The sequence below is a fragment of the Aegilops tauschii genome, chromosome 1 (genome assembly GCF_002575655.3).
Source record: "Aegilops tauschii subsp. strangulata cultivar AL8/78 chromosome 1, Aet v6.0, whole genome shotgun sequence".
NCBI classification, from domain to species: domain Eukaryota; kingdom Viridiplantae; phylum Streptophyta; class Magnoliopsida; order Poales; family Poaceae; genus Aegilops; species Aegilops tauschii.
The window spans coordinates 369,077,313-369,088,567 of record NC_053035.3 but is presented as its reverse complement, the minus strand read 5'-3'; the positions used below and the strand labels follow the sequence as shown (position 1 = coordinate 369,088,567).

The 11,255-nt window shown below is 56.2% G+C and overlaps 1 long non-coding RNA gene across 1 annotated transcript; it reads right to left on the bottom strand.

Moving 5' to 3' along the window:
• Nucleotides 1-9,237: 9,237 nt before the first annotated feature.
• LOC120968135 (uncharacterized) lies at nt 9,238-10,496 on the bottom strand. Its single transcript, XR_005762313.3, has 2 exons — nt 10,235-10,496; nt 9,238-9,740 (listed from the first exon to the last, which is right to left on the bottom strand). It is a non-coding gene; the product is annotated as an uncharacterized lncRNA (long non-coding RNA).
• Between the last annotated feature and the right edge of the window lie 759 nt (nt 10,497-11,255).

Sequence of the window (11,255 nt, the reverse complement as noted above, 5' to 3'; positions counted from 1 at the left end):
AGCCGACACGGAGCTGGAGCCGGCGCGGCCGGCCATCATTCGGCGGGCTTCGGCGATCGCCGATTACACCGACACCAACGTCTTCGCCCCCGAGGTGGACGACAATGGAGTCGCCCAGCCGGAAGATTGGTTCGGGCTGGACCCGGTGTACGGCGAGGACTCGGCGGAGGAGATCGACTCCAGCGACGAGGGCGAGGAGGAGGAGGAGGGTGAAGAAGCCGAGCCGGCTGGTGGGGTAGCCGGCCAGCCTGACCGCGCTTCCAGTACTACGTCGCGCGCGAGTGCATCTCCTGCCGCAGGAGGTGGTCAAGCCGGGACCAGCTAGGCGGCCACTCCTTCAGCCGGCGGGGTCGCCTTCACCGACCAGCTCGGCCTTCATGTCGCGCCCTAGTCTTCTTTCTTTTGTTTTCCTGTCTTGTTACTTTTGAACAATGTTTGGTTAAGTCTGCACAATTCCACCCACTGGGTGTATTCAAACTCAAGTCTGTTGCCGCCTGTTGGGGGCTTTATGTATATAAGTTATGCAATCGGCCTTTCCTTGTACTTTTTGCTTTTTGTCCTTCTGCTTTTTCCTTTGCCGCCCTCCCTTGGTTGCCGCCTCCCCAGTCAAATAGTTGCTCTGCAATCTGTAGCCGGGGAGTGCCTGGCCGATTGGGGAGGGGGAAGTACTTTACCTCTGCTGGACTAAAGCTAAGTTTTTTTTAGGAAGCCGGCCAGCCGGCTGTTTTGACAGCCGGCAGGCATATTTGGAGGCCGTCTCTTTGCTTTATAGGTTAGTTGTTCCTTAGCCATTTTTCGTGCAAACGTCCTTTCTGTCTTCTCTCTTGCTAGTCGGACAGTCAGTTCTTTGAGCTGCGACTTTCAACAAGGGAGGACTTGGGAGCCGGCGCACTACTTTTCTGTCTTTAGGAAAAACTTGCGATATAGCTCAAGGCGGCCAGTCCCCGGGCCGACTAGTCGAACCCGGTGCCGGACAAAAATTCGAAATGTAATAATACATTCATGGATATGACACTAGTCATTCATAGATAATCAAAGGCAGTCCCCGAGTACTGTTCGGGGGGCCTGTTGGTTTGTTCTTAATACAAAAGGGGAGCGTGATACATACTGCTTTTCAACTGAAAAATCGTCTTAGGAGGTTTGCGTTCCATGGTCGCTCCGACTCCTTGCCGGAGTCATCTCTCTTGCGTGCTCTTGGTTTTTGCGCGTCGATCAAGTAGTAGGAGTCGTTGCCGAGTGCCTTGCTGACGACGAAGGGGCCTTCCCAAGGGGCCGAGAGCTTGTGCTGGCCGGCTGTTCGCTAGATCAGCCGGAGCACAAGGTCGCCCTCTTGGAAGGATCTTGGCTTGACCTTGCGGTTGTAGTAGCGGCGCAGCCCTTGCTAGTAGATGGCGGACCGGCTGAGGGCTAACAGCCGGCCTTCTTCCAGTAGGTCAATGCCGTCTTCTCTTGCTTCTTTGGCTTCCTCCTCCGTGTACATGGTGATCCGAGGCGAGTCGAACTCGATGTCCGTGGGGATGACAGCCTCGGCACTGTACACGAGAAAGAATGGAGTGAAGCCGGTTGACTTGTTGGGTGTAGTGCGCAGACTCCAGAGGACGGCCGGCAGCTCTTCGAGCCAGCAGCCGGCCGATCGCTCCAGTGGTACAACCAGTCGGGGCTTGATGCCGGAGAGGATGAGTCCATTTGCTCGCTCGACTTGGCCGTTTGACTGCGGATGGGCAACGGATGCTAGGTCCAGTCGGATGCCCTGCGTCGCGCAGAAACATGCCAGTGCGCCTTTGGCGAAGTTCGTGCCGTTGTCGGTGATGATGCTGTGCGGCACACCGTACCGAGTAGTGATGTCGGTGATGAATGTCACGGCAGTCGGCCCGTTCAGCTTCTTAATCGGCTTGACTTCAATCCACTTTGTGAACTTGTCCACAGCAACGAGTAGATGTGTCAGGCCGCCGCGGGCTGTCTTGAAGGGGCCCACCATGTCCAGTCCCCAGACGGCAAAAGGCCAAGTGAGGGGAATGGTCTTGAGGGCAGAAGCCGGCAGGTGTTGCTTGGAATTAAAAACTTGGCATCCTCTGCAGTTCTTGACTATTTCTTTAGCATCCTCCAAGGCAGTTGGCCAGAAGAAACCATGGCGGAAAGCCTTGGCCACGAGGGATCTTGAAGCGGCGTGATGGCCGCATTCGCCTTGGTGGATGTCTTTGAGGATTGCCACTCCTTTTTCTGGCTCGACACAACGCTGGAAGACTCCAGTGACGCTGCGCTTCACAAGCTCTCTGTTGATTATTGTGTATGCTGCGGCTCGTCGTTGCACTAGTCTTGCTGAGATCTCATCAGCCGGCAGCTCTCTGCTGACTAGGAACTTGAGGATGGGGCTGGGCCCATGAGGGAGCTGTAACTTCTTCTGTTAATGTGGCCACCATGACTCGGGTGGGTGGGTTGGGTGTTGAATTGGAGTCGGCCACTGCTTCTTGTGTCGTTGCAGTCCCCGGGCCGACTGCTGTAGTCCCCGGGCCGACTGCTGTAGTCCCCGGGCCGGGTTCTGAAGTCCCCGGGCCGGGTGCGACTACGGCAGTCCCCGGGCCAGTCATCGAGGTCTCCGTGCCGCCTGCGGGATTTCTCGAGTCGGATCCGGCTGTTTCTCGCGCAGGCGGTACGAAGATGGAATCCGACTCCAGAGACGGCTTGATGGACGGCTTGAGGAGGCGCTGGAGGGAGACGCCAGTCGGTATGGCTTGTCGGGTGGAGCCGATCCGTGCTAGGGCATCAGCTTGGTCGTTGTCGGCCCTTGGCACGTGAAGGAACTCGCACCCTTCAAAATATCCGCTTATCTGCTGGACAAGGAATCGATAGCCTGCCATGTTCGCGTCCTTGGCGTCCCAATCGCCAGATGACTGCTGGACCACTAAGTCTGAGTCACCGTAACACAGGATCCGGCGTATGCCGAGTTATTTGGCTAGCCGGAGCCCATGTACGAGCGCCTCATACTCGGCCACGTTGTTGGAGGCGGCGAAGTGGATCTGCAGCATGTACTTGAGCTTGTCGCCTTTGGGAGAGGTGAGGACGATGCCGGCTCCCAAGCCGGTGTGCATCTTGGACCCGTCAAAGTGCATCCGCCAATGAGTAGAGTCGGGAGCCGGCGGTAAGTACTGGGTCTCGGCCCAGTCGACGAGGAAGTCGGCCAGTGCTTGCAACTTGATGGCGGTGCGGGGTTGATAGAAGATCGTGTAGGGCGCCAAGGCAATGGCCCATTTGGCCACCCGGCCGGATGCATCCCGGCTGCCTATGATCTCGGCGAGCGGGGCAGTGCACACAACCGTGATGGGGTGCTCTTGGAAGTAGGGCTTCAATTTCTTGGCAGCGAAGTACACCCCATAGCACATCTTTTGGTAGTGCGGGTAGTTTTGCTTTGAGCTGGATAGTACTTCGCTGAGGTAGTAGACCGGCCTCTGGACCAGCTGGGCTCGGCCTTCCTCCGGGCGCTGGACCACAACAACAGTGCTGACGACTCGGCTAGTCGCGGCGATGTAGAGGAGCATGGGCTCCTTCTCAGTCGGCGCAGCCAGGACAGGCGGAGTGGTCAACATTTTCTTCAACTCATGGAAGGCTTGGTCGGCTTGATCATTCCACTCAAAGTGAGTGGACTTCTTCATGAGTCGGTACAGGGGAAGGGCCTTCTCTCCTAGTCGGCTGATAAAATGATTCAGGGAGGCTAAGCCGCCAGTGAACTTCTGCACATCTCGCAGTTTGGTGGGAATCTCCATCCTCTCGATGGCCTTGATCTTGACGGGGTTGCACTCAATGCCGCGTTCGGAGACCAGGAAGCCTAGCAGCTGGCCGGCTGGCACTCCGAACACGCACTTCTCGGGATTGAGCTTGATTCCAGCAAGGTACTGCGCTTCTGTGTCCTCACCACAATGTCGTCTACATAGACGTGGGCATTTCTGCTGAGTTGTTTCAAGAGACATTTCTGCATGCAACGCTGAAAAGTGGCACCGGCATTTCTCAAGCCAAATGTCATTGTCAGGTAGCAGAAAGCTCCAAAGGGTGTGATGAAGGCAGTCTTCAGGCGGTCAGCAGGGTCCAACTTGATCTGGTGATACCCTGAGTATGCATCCAAAAAACTTAACATCTCGCATCCGGCTGTGGAGTCTATCACTTGATCAATCCGTGGCAGAGCAAACGGATCCTTTGGGCAGGCCTTGTTCAAACTCGTGTAGTCTATACACATGCGCCACTTGTTATTCTTCTTCAGAACCAGAACTGGGTTGGCAAGCCACTCTGGAAAGAACACTTCCATGATAAAGCCTGCTACAAGGAGCCGGGCTATCTCTTCTCCCACGATTCTTCGCTTCTCTTCTGACAGTCGGCGGAGGGGTTGCTTGACCGGCTTCGCATCATCTCGGACATGTAATTTGTGCTCGGCGAAATCCTTCGGGACACCTGGCATGTCCTTTGGGCACCATGCAAAGATGTCTCGATTCTCAAGGAGGAAGTCGACGAGCTCGCCTTCCTATTTACTGTCCAAGTTCGCCCCAATCACGGCGAACCTCTCCGGGTGCTCCTGGTCTAGAGGTATCTTCTTCGTCTCTTTTGCAGGCTGGAAGGAGCCCTGCGCATCACAATCCTTGGGGTTGGGGGACAAGGCCGACTGCTTGCCGGCCATGGCCACAACCCGTTCCAACATCTTCTTCTCTTCTGCCACCACGAGGGACTCGGCCAGCCGGCTACTTGCCATGGCACACTCGATGGACTTCTTGTAGTCGCCGGCTACCGTGATGATCCCCTTCGAGCTCGGCATCTTCATCTTCAGGTAGGCGTAGTGGGGCACAGCCATGAACTTGGCCAAAGCAGGTCGGCCAAGCAGTGCATGATAGGGGCTCTCCAAATCCACTACCTCGAACCATATTGCTTCCCGGCGAAAATGATCTTTGTCTCCGAAGAGAACATCCATTTTGATCTTGCCGATTGGAGAGCAAGACAGGCCGGGTACGATACCATGGAAGACGGTGCGGCTCGGCATGAGCTGCTTCGCTTTGATGTTCAGCTTGTCCATGGTATCGCGGTACAGTATGTTGATACTGCTTCCGCCGTCTATCAGGACGCGGGAAAATCTGGCAGCTCGCCTCTCCGTCGCAAGGGTGACGTCTAAGACCATAGCATAGGAGCCAGGCGAAGGCATGACCTCTGGGTGGTCGGCCTGGCTCCAGCTGATCGGCTTTTCCGACCAGTGCATGAACTCGGCGGTGCTAGAGGCGACGACGTTCACTTCTTGGTGCTGCCGGCGTTGGCTGCGCTTGTCGTCGGCCTGACTTGTGAAGACAACGTAGGCGGCGTGCTCTTCGCGGAACTCGTCTTGGATGGCGCCGACCGCCGGCCGAGCCGCCGGCTGCTGGGGGGCTGGAGGCGGCGGGCCGGGAGGCGGAGGCGGCAACATTCCTTCGCCCTTGGTGATGTGGGTGAGCCAGTGGCATTTTCGTGTTGTATGGTTGGACGGCTTCGCGCCGCTGTGGAACTTGAAGGGGGCATCGAGTGCTTGTTCGTAGGAGAAAGACGGTTGCCAGGGCGGCCGACCACCCTTCTTCTTGGGAGCGGGCCGCTCTTCGGGCTGCTCGTCTTCAACTGTGGCCACCTGCCGACTGGAGGAAGTCGGCATGGGGCCCTTGCGCTTGTGGTCGTTCTGGTAGGGGCGCCGGTTAGGGTCACCAGCCGGCATCTTGGGAGCCGGAGCAACTACTTTCCCCGAGGTGTCCACTCGGAGCTCGGTCTTCATGGAGGAGTAGGTAGTGGCATATTTGTCGGCGATGACCAGCAACTCATCGAGGGTAGCCGGCTCATCGCAGAGGAGTCGGTGCTTGAGGAGGGTGCCCTCCCGGCACCCGGCGGTGAAGTACTCGATGGCCTGGACCTCGTGCACTCCCTCGCAAGAGTTGCGGAGCTCGGCCCATTGCGTGAGGTAGTCGCGGGTCGAGTCGTTGGGCCCCTGGACGCAGAGGGAGAGCTGGCGAGGCTTGGGAGGCCGCTTGTAGGTGCTGGTGAAGTTGCGGATGAAAACTTCGGTGAAGTCCAGCCAACTGTTGATGCTGTAGGGCTTGAGGCTGTTGAGCCATGTGCGCGCCGTGCCCTGCAGCATCAGGGGGACGTACTTCACGGCGACGCGCCGATTGCCGTTGGTGATGCTGACGGCCGTGGAGTAGTCGATGAGCCAATCTTCCGGCTTCACCGAGCCGTTGTACTTGGGCGTGTCTCTGGGGAGCGAGAACCCTTTGGGGAAGGGCTCGTCGCGGATGCGGGGGCCAAAGCATGGCGGGCCGACATCGTCTTCTTCTTCTAATGCCAAGGATCGAGCAAGGCGGTCGATCCTGTGGCGGGCGTCGTTCTCGCCGACTCCTTCTCGGCGGCCGAGTTGGTCGCCAAGAGTCGGATGTGTGACAGGCGGCGGAGTGAGGCGTCTTTCTCTCCGAGGCGGGGGAGGAGGCATATTTTCTTGGTGCTCTACAGCTCGAGGGCGGCCATCCGCGTCGCGCTCGATGGTGATGCGAGTCCGGCTGCGGCTGGCAGCCGGCTCCTTGTCTTTCTTCTGGCGCGCGCCGCTCGCAGTCGGCGAGCGGGACGTCGCGGCGTGCTCCCTGCGCGGGGGATGACTATCAGCACGGGCGCCGGCTTCGTGCCGTTCTACAGCCGCGTCTATCGGCTGCTGGATCCGTCTTGTCATGTAGGGGAGCTCATCGGCTCCCAGCCCATTGAGCTCCTCTGCAGCCGCCTGAGCGGCTTGCAGATTCTCGAGCGGGGTGGCGTAGACGGGGCGATCTACGCCCAACATGCTGGCAACGGCTGCGCCGCGCTTCTGGACGAAGCCGGCTCAGCTCGGGCCGCTAGGTGGTGGCGTGCCGAAGGCGGCGCGGTCGACTTCGCACTGGTGGGCCTCGGTGAGGCGTCTCATCGAGGCTATCTTCTTTCCCTCCGCAATGAGGGCAAGCCGGCGTGCTTCCAGGGTCTCGGGGTCGGCGTCGGCCGGGATGGGGACAGAGAGGTCGTGCATCGCCGCTTGCTGAGCGTCGCGGGCATTTTCGCCCGAGTTGGAGACGTGGCTGATGACCAGCACTTCGGTGACAGCGCTGCTGCCGCTGTCAGCTCGAGGGAGGGGGACGTCAAAGACCACCACGTTGGAGGGGTAGGCGTCGAGCGACGCGGTGTTGGAGTCGATGAGCATCGGGTCGGTGGAGCCGACCGACTCCACGTCTGCAGTAGGCTCGCTGGAGACGTGAAGCTGGTCGAGGAGGCTGACGAGGCGGCTCTCAGGGTAGTCGGTGCCTGTGTCGGACGCAGGCTCATCGGAGATGCGAGTCTTGCCGAGCAGGTCGGCGAGGCGGCTCGCTGCGCAGGCGTCGTCGACGCCTTGCAGCGCGTCAAGGCAAGCGCCACCGGGCGCAGCAGGCTGGCTGCGCTCGCGGGGGAGGAAAAGGGTTCCCGTCCAGAACAGGTCTCCGGACGACGGTGCACCTGGCCCCACGGTGGGCGCCAAATGTCGGGTGGTTGGTGCGACATATGCCAAGGGATGGCTTATCATTGTGGGAGCCAATAAAACGTCGCCGGTACCTGGAAACGGGATGAGGCGAAGACATGTACGCCGGCGAATCTTACCCAAGTTCGGGGCTCTCCGAGGAGATAACACCCCTAGTCCTGCTCTGCGGGGTCTCCGCATGATCACTAGATCGATAAAAGATGGCTACAATCGCTCCTTGAGCTGTTGAGATCAAGAGAGAAGAAGAACAAGGCTAGCTCTTGCTTCTCTCTATCTATGGTGTGTGGGCTACGCTTAGAAGGCGACTCTATGCTCAGAGGCCAACTATGCCTGGGTGCGAACCCTTTGCATGGGTGCTCCGGGGGGTTTATATAGGCCTACCCCCCGGGGGTACAATGGTAATCCGAATGGGAACTGGTCCCAGTCGTCAGTGTCTACGCTCGCCGGCTTCTCCGCCGGCTGCTGGGTCCCGCCGGCTGCTGGGTCCCGCCGGCTGCCGGCTACTTGGTCGACAGGCCGGCCCCACCGCCTAGGGTCTTGTCGGTGGCTGCTTACTGTAGCCTCGCCTGTGATGACGAGGGCTTTGTCGAGGTAAGCGTGGTTACAGTGGGCCGCCTCGGGGGCTATCACTGTAGCCTTACCTCGTCTTGTCTCCTTAATGGGGCTCCTGCTTCGAGGAAGGGAGTAGCCGGCTTCTGGAGGCCGGCTACGCTCTCGGCCGACTGGGAAAGGCCGGGCCGCCTTCACGCCTCTCTCTGGCTGAAGGGGCCGGCAGTCCTTGGGCCGTACAGGAGTGGGTCGTGGATGACGTCGAGGCTAGCATGGCTACAGTGCCGAGCCGCACGGGAGACGTCCGTCCCGTACGGCCTCCTGTAGCCACGCCCGCCTCGGGCCTCGGGGGTAGTGGGACGCAATGTGGCCACACCCCGTCACATTGCCGTTATGTGGGAATGGTTTGGAGTGGTTGTGTTCTTGGCCGGCTCCTAGGAGTCGGCGTCCTTCGTGGCCGTCTTCTTGCAGTCGGCCACCCCGTAGTCATCCTGGGGAGGAGTTGGTGAGGCTGGGTCGCCTTCCGGGAGTCGGCTTTAGTAGTAGCCGGCCAGGGAAGGCGGCCCAAATGCTTGGAGTGCTTGAAGGCCCAAAGGCCTGATAATTTTTCTGAAGAACCAGGGGTAGTCGGTTATGCTACCCGTGGCCATTTACTCCGACACTCATGATGGATTTGTTATCAAGAACCAAGAAAAACCAATCCCTATCACATACCAGTGGTATGGTGTATTGAAATGTACACTAGGGAATTCTATGTTCACCATTGCATGAATGTAAAGGAATAACGTGAACATGAACATAATATTAAGGGAGCAATCTAGGTCTTGTTGCCCGGTGTACTCGCCTCAACCGTTGCGAGGGAGGTGGCGCGAGGCTATCTCCGGTGGATTGGTGCTGCAACCTGCTGTAGAGACATACATACAAGTTTTAAAGATTGCATCAAAGCAAGCTATGCAAAGCACACACAAAAACGCACCTAATTGCATTCTCGGGAAGCAACCCTTTGCTGTCCCTTCAAGGAAAAAACCATAGCTCAAGCTAGGAAGCTCTAAAACATGCAAACGAGATGGCTATGGATTCATGGGGAACTCATCTACAAATAACTCCAACTATTCAAACCTCAGATTATGTGGTTATGGGGGTCAAAACCAGCAAAAACATCTCTGTTGTTTACCGAAAAAGGCTTTCGCCCCGCTTTATATATAAAGCAAAGATCACCAACAACCCAGTACAACACATGCCACCACAACACACACACATACCCAAGGCATGATACATAGGTGCTGAGCGTAGCAACACCACCCCTAGCACTACAAGAGCCCTTGGGGCCTCAACCGTGAACACGCCACCGCCTAGAGAAGAAGCTACATACGACGCACCGTGGGCTCCAAGGCGGTGCCTACAGGAAGGTTACGACACCGAAGCGCCGCCACCGCCTGACCCAAGGATCAGAGTTTCCCCCGGAGCAACACGATGGGCAGCGAGAGTCGCGGCGACGCCTTCAAGAAGGGAACGAGCTTCGCCGTCGCCGGTCAATCCGAAGATAGAATAGGTTTTCACCCCGACCAATATTCACCGCCACCGAACGCCACACCCTGGCTACCACGCCGCCCACACGGCCATGGCCACCAGGCAGCACCAAGTCACTGCGGCTTTCAGGCCAACATCTCTGCTGTTTTCAGATTCAGGAATAATGAGTAGCCGCCTTTGGAAATCCATAGCAAAACCAATACTCATGGGGAGTAAGTAAATAAAATTGATCTATGAACTAAAAGGTATCAGGTAGCTATACAATTGTACAGCATCAATTTATCAGCCCTCGAAGATCCTGAAAAGCTATGGGCAAAAACCATAGAAATGCTGTTTTGCAGAAACAGAGCAGCAACTTGTTTTTATCGCCCCGGCTAAACGGCTGAACCAAATTGAGTGAATTACCAGTCAAAACGATAGTGGGAACAATACCTACAAAACATTCCACATGACGCCCACCTAATTTTGCATATAGGAACTCGAAATTGCTGGTTTCCATATCTGAACGCCCAGAAACAGCAACACGAACAACTTTTTCCCCAATTCCTTCACATAGGTTTCAAGTCCTAACCCTATACTCCATGAATCATCACTAATAGAGGATGAGAGGTCATAAATGATGGGGAACCTCACCTCTATGGTCAAATCATAAAGATTTGGTGAAGGGAAAAGTTGGGGAAGCTTTCTTGTTCTCCCTCTTCTTGTCTCCTTTCCTTCTTCCTCAAAGCCCTAAATCAAAGGGCAACCATGGAGGTGGTGAAGGGCATGGTGCATTAAGGACGCACCTAGGGAGGAGTGGGGCAGGAAGGGAGGAGGGAGTAGGCTGGCTTGAGAAGAGAGGAGAAAGGGATTCTTCCCTTCGGCCTGGGGAAGAGAAGAAAGATGTGGAGCTCACATTGTGAGGGAGAGGTAAGAGATAAGGTTCAATTTTTTTCTATTTCCTGAATTAGAGAATATTTTGAAATTCCCTAATAATAGAAGCCATGGGAATCAAATAAATCATAGGAGATGAACCCGGAGTCCGACTCGAGGAAATAGGTAGTGCATTTTGACTATCTCGGAGAGCCCGACGCAACTAAAGAGTCGGATTTATGAATTGATGGACCAAGTAAACATGGATAAAGAGAGTCCGAAAGCACGATTTATGGAAAAATCGATTATTGGAAACCGGGGGTGTTACAGTCTCACCACCTTAACTAGAACTTGCCCATGAGTTCTTCTCTCCTTAAACTACCGGAAAAGCTTCATAGATGGCACAGAACATAACAGGAAAGAATTTTAGTGGTTGGAACATACCATTAGAGAACAATTATGGGTACTTTTCGTGCATTTGGGACTCTAGTTCCCAGGTTGCTTCTCGTTCTGTTTGATTTGTCCAAAGAATCTTCACATACTTGAGCTTTCGGTGCCTCAAGCACGCTCAGACTCGTCAATAATCTTAAATGGGCGGGAATCAAGTGTAAGATCTTGCGCAATGGTGACCGGTTCGGTAAGAACAAGATGTTCAGAGTCTTCAAGATACTTCCGAAGCATGGAAACATGGAAAACATTGTGCACTCCACGCATTGATTGTCGCAAATCTATGCGGCAGGCAAGCTTCCCAACTCGAGCAACCACATGAAATGGCCCGACATACTGAGGACTAAGCTTGCCT